This window comes from Austrofundulus limnaeus, unplaced genomic scaffold (assembly GCF_001266775.1).
Source record: "Austrofundulus limnaeus strain Quisiro unplaced genomic scaffold, Austrofundulus_limnaeus-1.0 Scaffold5, whole genome shotgun sequence".
Taxonomy (NCBI): domain Eukaryota; kingdom Metazoa; phylum Chordata; class Actinopteri; order Cyprinodontiformes; family Rivulidae; genus Austrofundulus; species Austrofundulus limnaeus.
This window is the reverse complement of record NW_013952407.1, coordinates 943002-964020: the sequence shown is the minus strand read 5'-3', so window position 1 is coordinate 964020 and position 21019 is coordinate 943002. Positions and strand designations below refer to the sequence as shown.

The window sequence follows — 21019 nt, the reverse complement described above, 5'->3', positions numbered from 1 at the left end:
TCTATCTATCTATCTATCTATCTATCTATCTGTATATCTATCTATCTATCTATCTATCTATCTATCTGTATATATATACAGTATAATGTATTTTATTTATTTTGTGGACTGTTTCTTAGTTGTGCAATTGTTAACACAAACAAAGAAACAGCAGAATCCATGTAGCTTAACAACAGTCCCAACAGGTGTGCTGATTGCTAATGGGAGACAGGTGGGAGAAGCTGGAAACAACAACTATGACAGAAGTCTGATGTTATGACCAGAAGCAAAGACAAACTCAAAAGTCAGTACAAAATTATGACTTGGATCCAAACTGTTACAATCTATAAACGTTTGCTGTGTTTCACAGGTATTTTTGGAAAAATTATATATTTTTTAATAATTCAAATGAAGGAGTTCAACAATGTTCTTGAATCCATCCATTATCCATAGCCACTTCTTCATTCCTGAATCATGTGGGTCGGTGCCCACATCCAGTGGTCACTGTGCAGGGGGCGGGGTACACTCTTGACATGACCCGTCCATCACAGGAACACATGGAGAAAAGGAGACAAACATTCACTCTCTTAGGGGCAAACCAGTTAGCCTAATATTCACATTTCTGGTCTATGGGAGGAGACCGGAGGACTCGGAGAAACCCCATGCATGCACAGAGAGAACCCATAAACCCCACCTGTGTCAAACTCTAATTCAGCCCTTGGTAACATTTTATATTGCCCAAAGAGAATACTTTAAATGTAAAATAGTTTTATGATTTCTTTTTGTCACTGGGTTCAGTGCATTCTTCTCAGGACAGCTGGCCAATTTTCAAAGCCAAGAAAATTAAGTCTGAATTTCAGTCATCTTTTATTTTAGTGAGGAAAGAACGGAGCAACAGAGAATTAACTTTGATTCTATGTTTCTGTATCTTCTTCTTATTTTAAAGTCACATACATGGATTTTTAGTGAGGTTTTTTTAATATGAATAATTTGTTGTGTTGTGATATGCATCTCTAAGAAATTATAAATCCAAAAAGCTGTTGATAGAGAATAAGGCATAATGTCATTTTAATCATTATATTTTTTCTTGATTTTAATTATGTATGTTCTGAATGTATAATTTGGAACAAGTACACTTCTATTTCTATAATGCTAATTCGGGTGTGTTCAATGTTTGTGAATAAAGAACGTAATCAGAAATCATTCAGGAAAACTAACAGCTGTTTTCATGTTTTGTGAGATTTATCGCTGGTGGAATCATTTTCCTCTTTCTATTCATTTAACTACTGCTTTGGTTTAAAGAACAACATGACATTAGCATTTAGATGTGCGTCAAGCCTAAACTGCTGTGAATGTTTCAGTGGGCTGACATTCACATCTGTTAGACCCTATATTTCTCTTCTTTTTCAGACAGCTATTCCATTAAGCAGCGTTGTATGAGACGCCAAGGTAAATGTCTTTCTTTTACCCAACTTGACGTCATTATTCAAGCATAGTAATGAAGACAGCCTTTGGGCTGTAATTTTTTGTAGCCTGGCATGTTTTTTTATTGACATTACTGATGTGTGTTCATCATTGGTGTGATAAAGCCGAAGGAACACAGATGTTATTTTATCGGCCGTGTCAAATGTGAGATATGAGAAGCGTGACAAGAAAAGGGCAATGTCGAAAAAATATAAAAAGAAAGAGGTGCATTTGGAGAAAATTCTCTGGCAGACTATTGTCCTGTTTTGCAATATTTTATGTGGTAAATGTAATTTTTTCTTCCCTTTTATTTCCTGATCACGCAGCTGCTGCAAAAAGTACCAGCTCTGTCGGCACTGCAGTACCAAAATCAATACTGAACTGGCGAAAAACAAAAGCCTTTTTTTCACTTTCCTTTGAAAGAATAAAAGGGCAGTCAAACAGAAATAATTACTTAAGGGAAAAAAAATTCAGAGGTTTTCCATTATCCTTATCAGAGGGTTATATTTAAGGCCTCAGTGGGTAGAAGCGTATGTCAGTAGTGAATTGTGCTTACTTTGTGTATGAAGGTGTTCAGCTGGAGCTTTTCTTGTTAATCTTTTGTTTTTTATGCATGCAGGAATTTGTAATGAAAGGCTTTTCAGAGTTATGTGACAGAAAACTGCAAGCGTTCAAAAATGGATTTCAGTTTAGTTTGAGAAAAGCAACTCCTTACGCTACAAAAATAGTCCACCTAACCAAGTTTTACAGGCATTAAGCCTGCCAAATTGTACGTTTGATCTTGTTTTGAGGCTTGTTTACTAAGCAAGAGCAGGATGTGGTAGACTAATCTTGTTATTTTATTTTATTTTATTTTATGAAGTCTTACCAAGTGCACTATTTTACTTAATTTGAAAAGACTGAGACTATAATCTTGTATTCTTTAATTTTTAGAAGGCTCACTTGCATAAGAATCAGGAGCCAAATAATAGTAATGGACCTTATGCAAGAACTGTTTAAACTAACAGATTTGTTCTTAAGTTGTGCGTATGAGTGATTTAAGAGAACTACAGCTCAGCTCAGAGAACACTTGCTGGTACAAAGCACCGCCTGTTTGTACAAAATTCCTCCCTGGGGCTCAGTCTGCAGCCAAGCTCCCACCCCAAAGAGCACCCCTCCCTGAAGCATTGTTATAAAGATGTGCTGAAGTGGGGGATTTGGAAATAGTTCTTAAAGAGACAGAGGCCGATTTCAAGGCGTTTAATAGACTGTAATGTGAAGTAAAGTTTATTTTTGATACATACAGCATTTTCATAACAACCGAGAATAACATAGGTGCTTCATTGTGGTATAAAATTGAACTATGTGCCTAGAAATTGCACAGTTTAATTTTGGTAAACTGTACCTTTTACACACACCCCTTTTAACTGCACAAACTAAATCTACATCTTTTAGCCTTTTATAGAAGAAGCACATTTAAGTTTCCTCCAATAAAGACACAATTTATGGATGCATTATGCTGAAACTCTTATCAAAAATAAAATTCATTCAAACATCACTCCGGCTGCTGCTGGTGAGAAGCTACAGGTCAGGATTCTAACTGGGGCTGTTAGGAGCCTGCATCTTTATTTATCTCTGCTCTGCCTCAAAGCCTTCACATTTCATCCTCGGTTCCATCATTAGGAAGCTTCAGGTCTGTAATTCAGAAAAGAGTGCTTAGTTATTACTGTGGGGCAGGAGGTCATGGCAGCGTGACAGAAAGCAACCTTGTAAAATGTTGACTGGGTGTTTGTTAAAGTCAGGAAATGGCTTATGCAAGACTTTCAGAGTGAAAACGAGAGTCAGGAGCGATGAGCGAGAACGGAAGTGGAGAGCCTCTGGCTGAAATGTGGGCACGCATACACTAACATAGTGTTCCCTCATTTATTTAGTGTTTGCATGTGTAATACGTGCATTTACAAATGTACACAAAAAATGTATAGAAACCCAACGGCTGTTATTATTAAGCTTGGAGAGAAATTCATAAAATGAAGCCAACATCTGATGAAAAATTCATCTATAAATAGAATACTCCTGTTGAATGTTTTTTTTTCTACTTAACACCTCAGTAAGGGAGAATTAATTAAAAAATAGTTATTATGAGAGCTTTCAGCTAAATGTTACACAACAGCAAAACAAGTTATGAGAAAGGTTTATGATTCTCAAAAGTGGCTTTAATAAAAATATTCATGTAAAAAGTAAAACAGATATAAATCAATACATTTTCATTTGAATATAGTGTTGAGACTGAAGTTTGATCCTAAACTAAGGTTTCTTAGCATTACTCTTACTTCAAAAGTTTTTGTGTTTTGTATCTTGTGTTGTGAGACAGATCTGCTGAGTGTTGTGTCTTGGATACTGCAGTATGCTGCAGTGTAAATTGGACTTGTGGGACCCATGTAGGCCTTAGGGCTGAATGCAAGTAAGAGAGGAACCATGGTGAACTACAATAACATTAGATGAGACGCTTTCAGTTCAATTACCTCCAACATGATTGTGTTGTGTTTTTCCTCATTCTATTGAGAATAAAATCTGACCATACCGTCACTTTTTGACTCGAACACCACCTGAAAATTAAGATCACCTGTCCGAACAAAATTATTATTACAAGTACAGATTCATTTGGGTTAAAGTGGCATAAAAACATGAGTAAAACATGATAAAGGTGAGAAATCAGGCAGGTTTTAGATGGTGTAAACCTTCAGGGTGTTTTTGAAAACAATATTTTCACTAGCACAAAACAAATTTCCAGCTCTGTGCTGCATTTGATTATGTGAAAATTTGTTTTTGAAATATTTTTTGTCATTTTCTACTAAGGTGTAGCTTGTATTTTTTTTAATCTTCTATCTACAATACTTTTCTGGAGGATTTCAGTAAATCTATTTATTATGGTTTCCCCCACCACCAAAACATGTACAATAGGTTGCCTTCAGGCCCAGGCCTCCCTTGAAAAAGAGATCTGCAATCTCAACTGGACTTGTCTTGTTAAATAATGGAAAATAAATTATCAGTAGCCAAAGCCAAACAGAAATGTATTCATATTTGTACTTTTTATTTACGAATCATGGAGCATTAGATCTGCCTCTCTCTCTCTGACCTTTCCGGTGTTATCAGCACGGCCCCTGCTAGCTGTTGTGAGGAGCCATTACGCTGACACCTGCGGTGTGTGAGAGCTGTGGCTCTGCTAAGTGGGGACGGCAACCTTGAAGCTGTCACAGGCTGTGAGGATGAGATGGCATGTGGCCTGGGTTTGGTGGCAGATGGTGAAACCCTGCTGTCAGATTTTGGGAGAATACAGCTGAGTTAATGCTGCAGTTTTGCGAGCAATTCCGGAACTCGAGGAGTCACTGTCACGTAGAGTTCAGCCATGCTTCGATTTGTCACAAGTTTCACTGCTACAGAAAAAAGGGCTGATTAAAAGCAACATATTTAAAATATTCTCTCCGAAAAGATTATTCATGTGCTCTTTTAGTTGTATAGAAAGAACTGTAAATTATGAATCAAAGCATACAGGTGTTTATTTGATACTCTTTTACTTTGAGCCCCCGTTGAAACAAATCAATGTGTTTACAGGGCTGGGAGAGGGGTATTATGCAGGTTGACTTCTTTGAGCTTTATATCATATGTCATTCCCTCATCAAAAACATACTTAGTGTTTGATTCATTTAAGAAATCCTTGAATCCATGTGGAGCTGCCTAAACACTTGCTGGTACAAAGCTCCACRTATTTACCCAAAGCTCCTCCCTGGAGCTCAGTCTGCAGCCGAGCTCCCACCCCAAAGACTGACCTTCTTCCCCTGTGCCTCCACAATTAGCAAACACCTGGTGGAACTTCATATAAATTGAGTTTATAATCCTAAATAATCTTAGTCCAGTCATTTTTTTTTGACAAATAAAAATGCCTTAATCAAGGAAATAGAGTTTTAAATGCGTTAGAGCCCGGCTCTTGAGTCAGTAACAAAGAAAGGGAGAACACGACACCAGTCACCGTTTTAAGTCCTTTAGAGGCCTTTATTAAAACAAAGTCTAGGAGTTTTGTGGGCAGCGACTCAGGTACGCTGGTGTCCACCTGGGAGMTGCCGAACTGGCATGTGTGCCTCACCACCTGGCCCTCTGCCATGCACCGAGCTTCAAGCCTGGATCAGCGTCAAGCAGGACCTCAATCATGACTCCCAGGCATATCATCTCACACGTCTGCCATCTCAGTCATGCTCCCACCAGACCTCGTCACGACACACCAAACCAAACACCAACCAACCCACCAGCCAACTACTATATAAGGAATGGAAGCTCCTTATATTCGCTCCATGTAACCTCATGTGACCTTGGGCTCCTCCCTTTCCAGTACTTTGAAGAAAGCACAATTAGGCACCAGCAGGGGCCATCAGAAATGCCAAGGAAACTATCCTCTTACAGCACTTCTAGGATAGGTTATAAATGGCATGAAGCAATGTTGTGACGACGTGCTGAAGTGGGAGTGTCAGAAATGGTAGGAGGTTCTTAGAGAGACGGAGGCCAATTTCAAGGTGTTTAGAAAGGCTATGATGCAATGAGAACAGATAATGAGATCTTGTGCAATATGGTCATGCTACCTTTTGCAGCTTGGAAATACACAGTAGGATATACGAGTTAAAAAAGATGCTCTGATCCTATGTTTACTCATAAACACAGAATCACATGCACAAAAAAACGACTCTCTAGAGCAAGGCAGCTGGGGAGGGGAGGGGCTGGGGATCAAACACATGGTACGYGGGACAGGATTCAGTGGAGTCGGTGACGTTCCAGGTTAATACTCCATGCTAGAACCAATCCAAGACCAGTCAGAGTCCAGAAACCAGATCTTATCCTCCCAAGCTCAGTCCCAGAGTTCAGGGTTTCCCCTTTCTCAATCACCACGGCCTTCAGACTGATCCTCACGGATTATACGGGGATAGGGAGTGGYGAATCAATCCTTTGTTGACATACAGTATCCTCCCAGGAAGTTTTGATGACTGCTGACTGACCAAGGCCAACAGCTGCTGGGATCCAAAAGATGAACACAATTGTTTTGGGACAAGCCGCTTTACAGTCTTAACTGCATCTCTGAAATGGCAAAAAAATGCAGAATGTTCCAAATTTCATCACCTCCTCGCCTCTTTCTGTCTGAAACTTCACACAGGAGTAATCCTACATCTCATGGGCACGCTGCTGAGCCACGATTCTCATCAGAATCACACACAGTTTGCAACGTATTTTCCCCAGCGTCTGAGTCTGTGTGTTACCAGTACGGGAGATTCCGTCCATGGTTCCTGACAGCCTCTCACAGGCCTGGACTGCTGTCAGGATCACTTTCATTTTCTGATTAGCCAGATATCCACCTCCGCCGATCAGCAGAAATCCAACTATCATAAATCCAAATATGTACAAATCTCCCACATCTTCGATGGAAAGCGGTGCCAGAGAGATCAGGTTCCAGCCCCAAGAACCAGTGACCCGACCAGCAGCAACCATTCCACTGGGACAGCTACGTTCCCCTCGTTCCAATCTCAGTGTGGAAAAAATAGTGTCAATTGCGTTCAGAGACCAGTTGACCAAATCCATAATTCCTTTTYTTTTTGGATGATAGATAGAAGAAAGGCTTGAAAAAGCTGCGAAGCAGGAAAGGAGGGACAGGGACAGGTTCAGGAGAGAGAGTAAAAAGCATCCGACTCCTCCTGAAGGCCAAGCAGAAAAATAAAATAAAATAAAAAAAATTCACATTGGAAGAATAAATTCACAGTGGAGAGTTCGTGCAGAACTGTGTGGCTTTTATTCGTATCCTCAATTTGARGCTGATTTTTCTCCTTTTGTATTTCAGGTCTCCATTTGGAACAAACAGTAGAGCTGCTCGGCCTACTTTCAGATACCAGTAAGTTTTCTTTTACTGCGTCTCGACAGGTTATTATAGCATAATGTCATGGAAAAGATTGTGAGACGGTTTTTTTCAACCACATTGGGTATTTCAGTCCTCCTCAGCTGGATAGACACTTCAGACTTGATAGGATGTCCAGTTTTAGGTGCTCTCAATCACAGCTAAAGTCAGACGTGAAGTTAGGAAGGTAACAGATAAACTAGCAAATATTAGAAGACTATTAACTTGTCTGCCTTTTCACTGACTGTTGTACCTGTGAAATCCTCCATTAGAATATTTTTCATGCAATTTTTTTACTAAGCGTGTTACCAACTTTGGTTCCAGGTGYAAAACGTGAGAATGTAACACAGTTTCTGTGCTTGGTTAATACCTGTATGCATAAAAGACAAATCAATAAAATAATGCCACTGACATATTTTAGTGCTTTGCAGAATCTATCTGAAAATGCTGTTATTTAATAACACAACACTGTGCAAATCCTATTAGTTTTTATATAAAATATTTCAGTATTGTACAGCTGTAGTTACAGTACCCAAACTGTGAAAATAAAAGCTGTGTGAAGACCTGAAAAATGCAGAAATTTGCCAATAAAAAGTAAAAGGTGTAGAAATATAGCTGAAAGGGGCAGAAAAAGCTGAAGAGGGCCAAAAGAAAGTGAAAGGAACAAAAGAAAAAATTAAAGTAGTAGAAGAAAAGGTCAGAATGATGGCTAAAAAAACAGCAAAAAGCTTAAATCGGCAAAATAAAAGCTGAAGAAAGTTGAACCAGAACAAAAAGTAAACAGTACAGTAAAGTTTTATTAAAATTTTAAAGGGTTTTATGGATGTTGAAGACATGAAAAATGGCAGAAAAAGCTAAATGTGTCCAAAAGTACAAGTAGCTGAAGTACCAAAAAGTTGTAGCCGGAATTTCCTGAAGGAGCTGAAGTATGTGAATGCCTCAAAGCGTTTGCACTATGATTGGCATAAGAAAGTAATTAAATAATTAGTATTTTATGTATATTTATTAAATAATGTCTCCACAACCATCTCTTAATATGACACAGATCTGTGAAAATAACAAATAAAGCAGCATCATAGAAAGCTGAATCGGGGTGAAGGAAGAAGACACAAAACATTTGAGCATCTCTGTGAGCCTCACCACACTGCCTCCCTCATCATTTATTAATTTTTCTGTAGAAATATTCATCCACCCTGGTGCAGCACTGTCCCACTAGACAGAGAAATAATTAGGGCTCTAGATCATCCTGACACCCCACAGTCTTCTGTTAGTCTTTGTTATTGTAGTTTTTAGGGGTTTTCATTCATGAACTACTTCCATTCGTTTCTTCTAATTTCAAATTTACAATCGATTTTGATAAACAAAAAAGGACAGGGCAATGTTCTTTGTTCTAAAACCCTGCCTGGGACTGTCTGCAATCTTGAAATTTTGTCAGTCTCCGGAACCGCAGACAATTTTCACAACCAGTCTTTGTCAAAGAAAGGCTCCATCCATCTGCGTGTCAAAGATAGTATTTATCCACGGGTGTTTGGATTTAAAAAATAAACGTCAGCAGGAGAGCAGTTTTGTGGATGACTGCATTCGGAGTCCGTTGCAATGATGTGTGCTCAGTCTGCCGTTTACTCCTCTCCCTTTTATTCTGATTAAATGCTTTGATGTAAAGGGAAAGCTGCAGAATTATTAATGTGTCTGCTGGTGAGTCATACTGGGATTGTAAGTCATAGTGGGATTTGATGCCACATTGTGCAGTCACTCATATCTGTCATCAAAAATGCTTCCAACTGCTACTTTTCACATTTAAAGTAGATCTTCAGTGTTTATTTTAAAATGTTTTGTGTTTGACATTGTATATTATATTTGCATTTTGTTTGTTTTATATGCTTAACACGTTGTCAAGCTATTATCAGAGGTGGGCACGGTTATGCTAAATAGCTAAAAGCAGATATAGCTTCTCAATTAGCAGATTAGCGTTGTTGCTAACTTTGGAGATTAGCGGAAGCTAATTGGTCCYCTAATGTTTTCCAGTTTATAAACTTCAGTTTATATGCAGTTTATCCAGAATTAAATAAAAATGATCCCTTCTTACAAGCAGTGTTGGACATGTCAGGCTGTGTGTGTGTTTCAAATAATGAATGACTGCGTATAAAATACGATAAAGTATTTCCTTTTTGTTGTTTGAATACGTTCCTACCCTCACCTATGGTRACGAATTTTGGGTAGTGGCAGAAAGAACAAGATCGTAGATACAAGCGGTCGAAATGAGTTTTTTCCACAGGGTATCTGGACTCTCCCTTAGAGATGGGGTGATAAGTTCAGTTATCCAGGAGAGACTCAGACTAGAGCRGCTGCTCCTCCACGTCAAGAGGAGCCAGTTGAGGTGGTTTGGGCATCTAGTAAGGATGCCTCCTGGACGCCTCCCTAGGGAGGTGCTTCAGGCATGTCCAACTGAGAGGAGACCTCGAGGAAGACTCAGGACACGCTGGAGAGACTGTCTCTCGGCTGGCCTGGGAACTCCTTGGAGTTCTCCCAGAAGAGCTGGAAGAGGTGGCTGGGGGAAAGAGGTTTGGGTTTCCCTGCTCAAGCTGCTGCCCCCGCAACCCGACTTCAGATAAAGCGGAAGATAATGGATGGATGGATAGATGTTTGAATATTTTCAAACAATATTTATAAACAAATATTAACTCGATGAAAGACATGGTTTTATTCTGAAATGAGTAATCTGGAATTATTATAAATTAAACAGGGCTGTAACTCTGGTTTGAAATGGCCGATTTGCCACAGATGAGCCCACCCACCTTAACATTAAATGAATAGAAAACTAAGAACGTTTGTCAGTCCCAACTGGATGGAGATGAAAACGTGACTCAGATTGAGTAATCTTAGCATTTAGCCTCAGCTTCCACTAATTTTGTAACCTGTTTAGCGGAATACTGGTTAGTGAACGTTTTGGTTAGCAGTGCCCACCACTGGTCAAATTGTCAAATCAACCGAGCCAGCAGCACAACTGTAAGAAATTGCTTGCCTTTTTTTCATTGATTTCTTGTAGCTCTCAGAGAAATGTCAGCAGATCATCTTTCAGGTGAATAATTGCCTTTTTTATCTACAACTAAACCAGCTCGTTCAGCGTGTTTAATAGAGGTAATCTACGGTTTTTAAGTCAAACTAAAAGACCAGATACCGAGAACTGTGATGTAAYGGGATTTAAAGGAGCGCAGGAATAATCCAGATTTATGTCATCATGGGATCAGTGATGCCGTTCATCAATCCAATGAGACCATTCTGTCTCAAACGATCCCRTCCTCCTTGGAAACAATGACATCTGTTCTCAGAAAATGATGAAGAAGCAGTTGTCTAATTTAACTTTTCATTAAAAAAAGCGTGTTTCCTTACTGACCAATATGTTCATGCTGACGCAAAATAAAATCCTCAAATAACAGGGCTCCTATCACAATATTGTTTTCGTAAATTCTTTCGTTTTTCTTTATTTTGTTTTATTTTTTTGCAATCTTATTTGTAGTGTTTTAGGCATTCCTATACTAAACAATGGGCTCATTCAGAAATACACTGTATTGCTAAAAGTATTTGCTCACCCATCCAAATGATTATGCACCGGTGCACAAAGCAAGGTCCAAGGACATGGATAGCAGAGTCTGGTGTGGATGAACTTGACTGGCCTGCACAAAGTCCTGACCTCAACCCTACAGAACACCTTTGGGATGAATTAGAGTGGAGACTGAGAACCAGGCCTTCAGTCCAACATCTGTATGTGACCTCACAAATGTGCTTCTGGTCAAAAATCTCTATAAACACACTCCTAAACTTTGAGGACAGCCTTCCCAGAAGAGTTTAAGCTGCAATACCAGCAAAGGGTGGACCAAGATCATATTGAACCCTATGGATTAGTGATTATGTCACTTAAGCTCATGTGAGTCAAGGCAGGTGAGCAAATACTTTTGGCAATATAGTYTAGATGCTATGGCTAACATACAAACAGGAGCAGACACCATTAACACCACCTAATGCTATCAGATGCATATTTGTTAATAGTATGGAGGTACTGTATAATACTGAAATGGAGCATCTCATTGTCAAACTGCAGCGATGATGTGTTGCTGCATGGCACATTTTTCGATGAGAAATCTCTGGGAGATTTCCCCAAAGAAATCTAGGTTTAGCAGTCCGCGATCTTAAAATAGCTTTTGAATCATACATTATTACACAGCAAGCTTRCCTCCCTTTGTCAAACTCCACTTGCTGCAGTGTTTATTGCCTTCTTGTTTTCTCCAGGCTGCCACTTTTGAGAAGAATCCCCCAACCTGATTAGCATAGCTTTATAGTTGATGTGAGGAAACTCACAGGTGGCTTTTGTCTCTCACTAGTTATTAACCTTAAGGATGGTGGGAGTGGGGAAAAGAAGCAATTATTGATTATGCAACGTGCACATGAAAAGACATTAGCGAGTCTTTTTGAAGCGGCGCCGCTATGCGAGGCAGGTATTATGTGTTAGCAGAGAGTGGAGCTGGGCAGATTTCAATCTTCCAGCCTGACTGTGTGCGTTTCCCCCCTGGGTTCAGTAAAGTATAAAAGATGCTGAGAGGTGTGGCGCTCTGCCTGCTTTTGGAGAACTGATGTGACATTTTCACACACGCGCTTGCACGCGCACCACATTTAGTCAGACGCAACAAACCAGAGACACTCTGTCACCTGACCCACATTCTCACACAGGTGTGAGAAACTAATGCACACGCAGATAAACATTCGCACTCGGATAAGAAAAATGTCAGTGTGAGGCGACAAGGCTGGTGATTAAAACACGGCTTTGTTGCCTGATTGAATGATTACGGTTAAAGGCCTACTAATGCTAACGAATGCATATCGCCCGCCACCTTTCACGCCAGAGTTGACCAGCGCCCGTTCACGAGTGAAGAAAGATTGAAGGAGAGCTGATGGAGCGAGCCTCACTGTATATGTCGACCTGTTTTCCCAATGGGGGGAGACGGGGGGTGTAACTGACAGCACACAGAAATTATTTCATGTGCCTGCATCAAACTATAATAAAGGGCCGAGCCATTACCGCTCAGCCCATCTGCCTCTCCATTAGATAAGGGATATTTTGCAGCCCAATACGACTTGCTCTCTTTTTGCTGCTGTCACCGAACACAGTGACCGTCACCACATCCAATGAATATTATCAGCATTTCTCTCTGGGATGTGTCACTGGAGAAGCCGGGCTTGAAGGAATAGAAGTACACACTGTTTTATTTATTTATTTTCCCCCCTGAAGCCTGATATCTGAGCTGACTGGTTGAGAATAAGGGTTGATGCTGCAGCTCAATCCGCCCTAAATGCAATTATGAGTCAGCTGTCAATCCTCCAATATCACAGGTCATTAAGAAGAAATCACCTGGCTCAGCAGTTCAATTTGAATGAGTCTGAAAGTGAAAAGGATAGCTGCTAGTACCTGCTGCTGCTGATCGAGAGTTGACAAAGAATAAAGCATTAGAGGCCATTTTTAATTCTGCAAAAGGGCGGTTTTCTGAGCTGTGTCAAAAAGGAGCAGGTTTATAAAAGTCGTGCCACTGAGGGATATGGTGGGGTATTGTGTAAGCCAAGGAGCAATTCTCACTTTCTTCTCTCTGAAATTTAAGTGGCAGTTCAGAAGAAAGGACAGGTCAGTGTAACAGCGAAATAAGGGTCACTGTCTTTGTCCGTCCTGCTCTGTGGAGGTTTGCCAATATCTAAACACAAAAAGAACCACTTTCCTCCCTGTGATGGTTTTTGTAGCTCTGGTTTTAAGAAATCTGAACTGAAGTCTTTTCTCACACACTTAAAAACATGATTTTCCAAAGTTACTGTATTTATTCCTTCTAAAAATCTCCTCATTTACACATCATTTCTAGAAAACTACACAAAAACATTGAAAATGATTTTAAATTGCTGTAGTAGATATGCCAGGACTGTGTGTGGCGCTGCTGAGAAAATATGCCAAAAACAGGAAACAAGGCGAGAATAAGCATAAAATCTACAAGCTCCCTGTTAAAGTTTATTAATTAAAGTTGTAGAAAACTACAAATTAAAATCCAAAATGTTATTCTTTAAAATAAGTATTTTGTTTTAATGAGAAAATGTTACTTTAAAGTTAAAGATATTGTTGTTCCACCCCATCTCTTTAGGTGACGGTACAGATGCTGCTTTATAATTTCCCCTCTAACTTTTATATTTTTGCATATTTTAAACTATTTTTCATCTGTCTATGACTGTTTTTCATTTATTCCCTCTCATTAGTAACCAAATCCCATGGACCGCTTCAATTAAACCCTATGAAATTGCCCCAGTATCTGTCTCCCCTTGGGGCCGTTTAGCTGTGCTTAGCTTTCTGCAAGCTGGGCCCGTTGCCAGGCAATCTTTACACTGTTTCATGTAATTTCTTTAAACGCATGCCATCTTAGTCCTGTATTCCACCTGGTGATATCTTAAAATCACTCTGTAAGCTGACCTGGTTGACAGATTGGTTTGCTTAACCTTTGATATTTGAATTTTAAAGTTTATTTTTTAAAAGGAATTATGTATTCAGTGTGTCTTAAAAGTAGTTATTTAAACACTGTATTTATAAAGTAAATGATCAATAAATTTCTTCAATGTAATTCATTTTTATCTGTCACCATGCTGGGAAAAATCATGGAAAATCAACTTTGAGTTTTATATCATGTTATAATGTTATCCTCTCATCAAAAACATYCCCAGAGTCTTGCTTTGTCTCATTCATGCATGTTTGAGAAATCCTATAGTGTCCTGAGACAAAAAACAACTGGTTGGGACTAGAACCACCTTTTGGGATCAGCTCCTCCTCTGGGCTGTGTCTCTGATCCGAGCTTCCTCATCACAGAGCACACCTCCCCAGCCCCCACGGCCCACCCCGCCACTCCGGCAGCAACAACTAGCAAACACCTAGCCTGGCCCTTTGCTTCCTACGCAGTTCTGCTCAATTCTAGTTTCCCGTCACTGCTCTGTTTGGGATTTCTCCCATAGACAAGGATTTATTCGGGAGCATTTGATTTGGGCCAATCAAAGAACAGGGCGTTGATTTTCTGCGCAGTGTCTGCTTGCAGTTTWTTTAACCTGGGCCAGTCAGCAAACAGAAGGCGGAGTTTTGAACGACGTCGGTTTTCTGCGCAGTGTCTGCTTGTGAGTTTAGCAATAGCAGTGGAGGAAGTGAATGAAGCCAGTCTGTGTTGATAAGGCTTCTAAATTAAATTAAATTTGTTTAACAAAGCAGCAGCTCTCATTTACAGTCGTCTCATTCGGCTCCGTACTTCTCTCCTCTCAGTAGGGTTGTTTATAAGCCCACGCAATTTCCAGTTAGCTTCTTAGCTTAGCCTCCTTCACAGCGATATACGTCGCGGCCAACAGATCCAATCATTTTAAACTTCAGCAGAGGCCACGCCTCAAGCAAGAATTATTTCTCTATAGCCGAGAGTTCAGACCCTCGTAGGAAGCAAAGTGAAGGACAAGGGGTCTGGTTTTAAGCAGGCTAGCAAACACCTGGTGAAAACCATGTCTGCTGAGCTCACAATACCACTTCTCATTGCAGCCAAGGAAACTACACTAAGCCTCTGCACCCGCCCACCCGCGCACCCCACCCGTGACTCCTGTAGGCTGTCGGCATGAGCAAAGGGACACTGCGTCTGTAGCTCCAATACTAACAGCTTCTCATTTCAGTCCTTTTTGCACTAAACACTATTGTCACCTGCACAGGTAAGCTGAAAAACAACTTGCATTGTTTTGTTCACATATTGTTTGGTCTATGTGTTTAAGATTTGTAACTTATTACGATCAGTATGTGTGTGTATGTGTTAGCGACTGAAATAATCTTATCAGTTGTTTTCTCTGTAATCACTCCGGTTCGTTAAAAAATGTACTTTCCGGTCCGACAGTAAGGTTCACATGTATCCTGAGATGCAATTTTCCAAAACCGATCTTGTATYATGTTGCTGCTTTTTAAATTATCATTAAAACAAAAGCGTGCTACGACGCTCCAGGTTGTAAACAGCAGAGAAGCGGCTATGATGATGTGCTAAAATAGGCGTGACGGGATCCGAAGGAGGTTTTTAAAGAGACAGAGGCCAATTTCATGGTGTTTAGAAACGCAAATGATAAAGTCAAGTTTATTTTCGATTTAAACATAAAAACAACATTTTAATAACAACTAAAGGTGACATAATTACTTTATTATGGTATAGAATTTAAACATATGCCTGGGAAACACATAATTTTGCCCCTTTAAGAAAACATTTATTGCAAAGAACACTCTATAAAAGGAGTTCTGTGATTTACAATCAGCCACAGGACTTGTGTGGACGCAACAAAATTGGAGCGCCCGTTTCTGTGACCATTTACGCAGCACTCTTGTGACTGCTGAACAAAACTAGCGAACATCTTCATAACTGCGGCACATCGGTGCTTCAGGCTAACTATAATCACCGTGCACAGATGGAGCTCATACCTGCAGTCGACAGATGGCTGTAAGAACATTTAAAAAAAAGGAAAAAAAGTTGTTGCATTCACGTAATGCAAAGCAAATCTACAAATATCTGCGTGGAAACCACAAACAGTTTATGCGAACATTAACTGCACTTGTTTGTGCCTCCATCGAATAAAGTCACCGAAAATAATTGTGCGAAACCCGCTTTGGAGCGAGCGTTGCATTAAATGGCATGAGACTGAGGCTTGATTGGCCTGGCAACACTCTCTCTAACATGCCTCCCTTCCCACTGGGGGGTACAGCTTGTCACCGTTACACCAGTCAAACAAATAACCTCAATGTAACTCAGGAAAATACCAGGGAAGATACTCTGCTGCACGGAGGCAAAACAGGCCGATGTGTTTAAAAGAACAGTGCAATCATCTTCATTTTTTTGACTTTTTTATTTTTATTTTGTGATGCAAACCGTTTACTTATTGTAAGTAAAAACATCTTAGCTTGAGGGTGATGTTTGTGTTGTTGGGTCTTCAAAAACCTGTGCAAACTGTTATAATGACCAGATAATGATACCGAATAGTAAGTAAAAAGGAGCATGGAAGCCATTCAGTGTTCAAGTATTATAGAGAAAAGCAACAAATCAGATAAAGCAGTCTGAGTGTTTTTCTGTTTTTTTTTTCTTTTTTACTATCTTGAAATGATTTGTTTGTACTTTTTGTTCCCTTGCGTTTTTGTTTCTCGCCATTGTGAATCTGAACGACGGCTTTTTTTTTTGCTCGTGTTGCTGTCGCTTCAGAAGAGTGCACTTTGAAGCGAAGCCTGCCCAAAAAGCAAAACACGTATCTGTTGAAGACTATTTTGCCTTCATGCGTCGTCAAAAGTGCTCCTGAGTGTTACGTTTGCAAAGCAAGACAAAAAAACGAGCAATATTATCACAGTGGAGATGTTTGTGTGCTTGCGTCGTGTGTTCATTCAGCGCACGGCGTTGTTTGATGATTGGCTGAGCTCGGTCCTTCTTGATGCCGAGTTGGAAAACAAAGAGTTGCCATGGTAACAGTCAAGGGTGAAGGAGGAGGGTGTGTCTGTGGCACTGTGCTGTTTTTTTTTTTTTTTTTTTTAAAGGACGCTGGCGGGCCGGGCGGTGGGGAAGCATCCTGTGGTCCTGTGCCATTACCGCCGCTCACCCTGCCTCTGCTGTCCTTCTCCGCCCGGCTCCCACATGTCCCTCTTGTTGTCATCTGGAAGCGAGTCGGAGACCGGGCAGAGAACAAATACTGAATCCTAATGAAGCAGCTGAGAGAGAAAAAAACATCCTTGCTTCATCTCTTTTTAATGCTTCTGTTCTTCGTTTACAAGCTGCACCATTAGGTTCTAATACACCCTTTATCAACGTGTGCTCAATGATGTGGAAATGTTGGAAGGGCAGTTTTATGTGGAGACCTGAATGTTTACAAGATCACATGATCAGAGCCGACCCTGGTAAAGATGACCGATGAACGGCAGCGGGAGTTATTTCATGGATCACGGACTTTTATGGCCGGTGCCTCAGAATATAGAATCTGAATATTAAGCTCGGATGTGCTCCTAAATCAAATAACTGACGGGGCTGCTTTTCTGGAATGTTGWAGAGCAGTTGCACATTTATTGTAGAGGTTCAAGGAGGTGTTTCTGTGTGATCTGCAGCTCCTGGTTTTCAGTTTGATTTGTTAGTAAAAGACAAAAAAAAAGAGAACCATTTTTCATGTCAGTGAACACACTAAAGCCTGTTTTGTTGTTGCATTGGCAGCATGTCTTTGAGTAAAACAAACTCAAAGTTAGCTGTGTCTGTAAGGTAGAGCTGGGTGATACAGGACTAGTAATGCCAATGCCCAGTGGTGGGCACAGTTCCCCTAAAGCACTAATAGGGGAACTAATTTCCTGATTAGTGGTTTAGGGTTTTTGCTAATTTTAAAATTTATTAGTGGATTAGCACTTGCTAAATTTATAGGCTAAATTTAGAAGCACTAACTGAGGTCTTTAAATGTTATTGATCAACGTTAATGTTAACAGCTGACGGTGAAAGCTGTCACACATTTTGTTCATATGTGTGTCACTGATCCACTAGGTGATGATATACTGACAATATATGAACTCAAAGAGCAACATGGCAACATGTGACTCATGCTGTCTGTTGAAGCATGGGTTTATTGGGTTATTTTAGTGCTTTAGAATTAGCTTTTGCTGAAACTTTCAGTGCATTAGTGCTTTAGAATTAGGGGACCTGAATATCTGAGTTAGTGTTTTAGGGCTAGTGCAACTAATTTTTAGATTAGTGCTGCCCAACACTGCCGATACTGATACTTTCGTCAGTTTCATTAAATGATTTTGTGATTTTGCCTTTAGTCAGTCGAATATGATAAATAAAACACCTAGACAAATAATTTGGGCAAATAAAAATGTTTCTATTGAGTAACTATAGCAATATAAAACAATGTAATAGTAGAAATGATAAAATAAGCCCCCTATTATATTTTTCTACAATTTGTTTAGGAGTCACTAGTGCAAAAATAACAAAAAGGCAACAACGTAACAAAAATATAACAATTTCAATGAAGCAACAAAAAAACTTCAATTGCATGAAGGGTTTTGGCTAATGGCTAACTCTAAATCCAATACTGACTTTATTTTTTTACTTTATTTGTGAATTAATTAACCTTAATTTGTGCAAATAAAGCATAAACACAGTATCGATCACACCATGCTGATATTGATCCYATACTGATGCTCACCTTGGTATCGATACACCTGCCTCTACTGTAAGGTCTCAGAGGAAAGGCTGGTGAAAGGACTTAGTCTTTTCTACAAAGGTAATACTGCTTGGTTTTCTGCACAATTAAGTTATCCAATTTTTAACACGTTCTTATACTGTAAAAAATGTTTCAAGGGCAGAAGACTGATGTGGGGAAACAACTAACATAACCTGAATGTTGATTGTTCAAGAAAACTCAAAAGGCCCACAAAACCTCAGTCGGTGCATCTTTAAATAATTGCAGATATTGCATAAAAAGAAATAATTCAGGATGTTTGTTCTGGTTTTCTGGTGGATATGTTAAAAGGGGCTCCATCTTTTAGAGTTTGCTTTCTACAAAAAAAAAAAAAAAATCTTCACCCCTCTGTGATTTACTTTCATTTCTTTTACCGTCTCGCCTCTCTCTTTATACGAGCCGGACTATCTTCCTCTGGTGCGATCGGAGGTCATGACTTAAATATTCAAGGCAGAGAGACATCAGTATTCCCGAGGCCCACACTCTAACTAAGRCATCTGCTGCTTTGGATTGCTTCTCTCGTCCTCTGGCTGCTCCTCGGTCCACCTCTTTTATTCACATGCTCCACACAGAAATATGCAGATGCATGCACACACATATAGGACATGTTTTTATCTGAGCATAACTCAAAGCTTTATCCTACAGCTGCTGATGTGTTTTGCTGCCTGAGGACTCTAGATGTGGTTCCAAACAGACAAATGAGATCCTCTGTATGTATGTGCGTGTGTGTTCAGCGGTTTTAGTGATGAGGGTAGCAGCATGAATCAGTGCCTACTGTATCAAAAGCATTTGTATTGGAGGCAGATATTTGCTCCATGTGGGCAGGTAGGAAATGAGAATAGGAGCACAGTGATGGAACCGGCTGGACTCTGATTTCTTTTTGCTCCTTTTCTCGAGTCACTCCATTTGTATTCAGGTTCCCAGGCAACTGGACAACATCCCTGCACACATGGAAACAGCTTTGCCGAAAGAGATTTACTTGGATAATGTTTGAAGCGATATTARCATGTGCATGTTGTGGGATGTCACAACAGTTTATAAACATATTTTTGGGGAAGCACCATGGCTCGGTGCAAGAAGGTCCTGGGTTCAATCCTCGGTTTGGACCTGGGGTCTTTCTGTGCAGAGTTTGCATGTTGTCCTCGTGCTTGCGTGGGTTTTCCTCGGGTACTCCGGTTTCCCCCACAGTACAAAACAGAAACAGGAAGTGACATGAACAGAGCCTTGCTACAGTGGCTAACAACACCGACAGTAGCAAAGTTCAACAAACAAAGAGGGAACACACTTTTGTCATCACTTCCTGTTTCACTTTGGTCATGCCAAGTAAAAAGAAAAGATGGTAGTTATTAAAGGTGTAGTCAAGACCACCTAACCCGAGACCAAGTCAAGACCAAGACCACAGTGTCTCGAGACTGAAACAAGACCTTTAGGGCCTGAACCAAGACCAAGACCAGAAAAAAAACTAGTGTCCTAAAAGATGGAGCATTGTGCACACATGTAGCTAACCTAATATATAGAGCTAAAATTGACAAAATCTTTGTGTGAGAGCATAAGAAAGAATTTTTCTACAGAGGCAGACTAACGTAAGTGACGGTAAAAGTTTGATGCTGTCCCCACCGTCTCTGAAAGTGAAGCACTGCGAAATGTACAAGTTGCTGTACGCTTAGCTTCTTAGCTTAGCCTCCTTCACAGTGGAGTTGGCACACATACATCGCTGCCAACTGATCCAATCATTTCTTCAACAGACTTCAGCAGAGGTCACGCCTCCAGCAAGAATCGCTTCTCGACAGCTGAGAGTCTGGACCCTCGTATGAAGCAAAGCGAAGGACAAGGGTCTGGTTTTAACCAGGCTAGGTCTTGACTGGTCTTGAAATAAAATRCTGCGCCCTCAATGTCCGAGACCGAAACAAGACCAGGTGCAAATGCTGTCGAGTCCGAGACAAGACCAAGGCTACGTTCACACTGCAGGCAAATCCGACCCAAATCCGATTTTTTGACCCATCTGACTCATATCCTTCTTTTTTATGACAGTCTGAACGAGACAAATCCGATTTTTTTATGACAGTCTGAACGAGACAAATCCGATTTTTTCAAATCCGACCCAGGCCGTTTCAGTATGTGGTTTTAAATCGGATATACAGTATATCTGATGTTTTCAAAGTGACTGCAGTGTGAACGCTCATGTCACATTCATCTGAGTTTTTCATCAGGAGGAGGGGGTGCAGGATCGATAAGACACTAACTTCAAGTCTCGCTGTTTAAATCTGTAGCTCCGTGTGTTTACAGCTCCAAAACACAAGTCCAGTAGCTTCATCTTTTTACTTTTCATTAGTATGATAATAATGATGTCCAGCCTGGGTCGCGGAGAGTATCGATCCTAAAGTT

The 21019-nt window shown here is 40.2% G+C and overlaps 1 protein-coding gene across 2 annotated transcripts in view; it reads left to right on the top strand.

The window, feature by feature from the left end:
* Nucleotides 1-21019, top strand: part of apba2b (amyloid beta (A4) precursor protein-binding, family A, member 2b) — a 68193-nt gene that overhangs the window by 15295 nt on the left and 31879 nt on the right. For both annotated transcript variants that reach the window (XM_014026358.1, XM_014026350.1), the window contains exon 2: nt 7298-7348. The gene's annotated coding sequence lies outside the window, so the exon portion shown is untranslated. The remainder of the gene's footprint in view (nt 1-7297; nt 7349-21019) is intronic.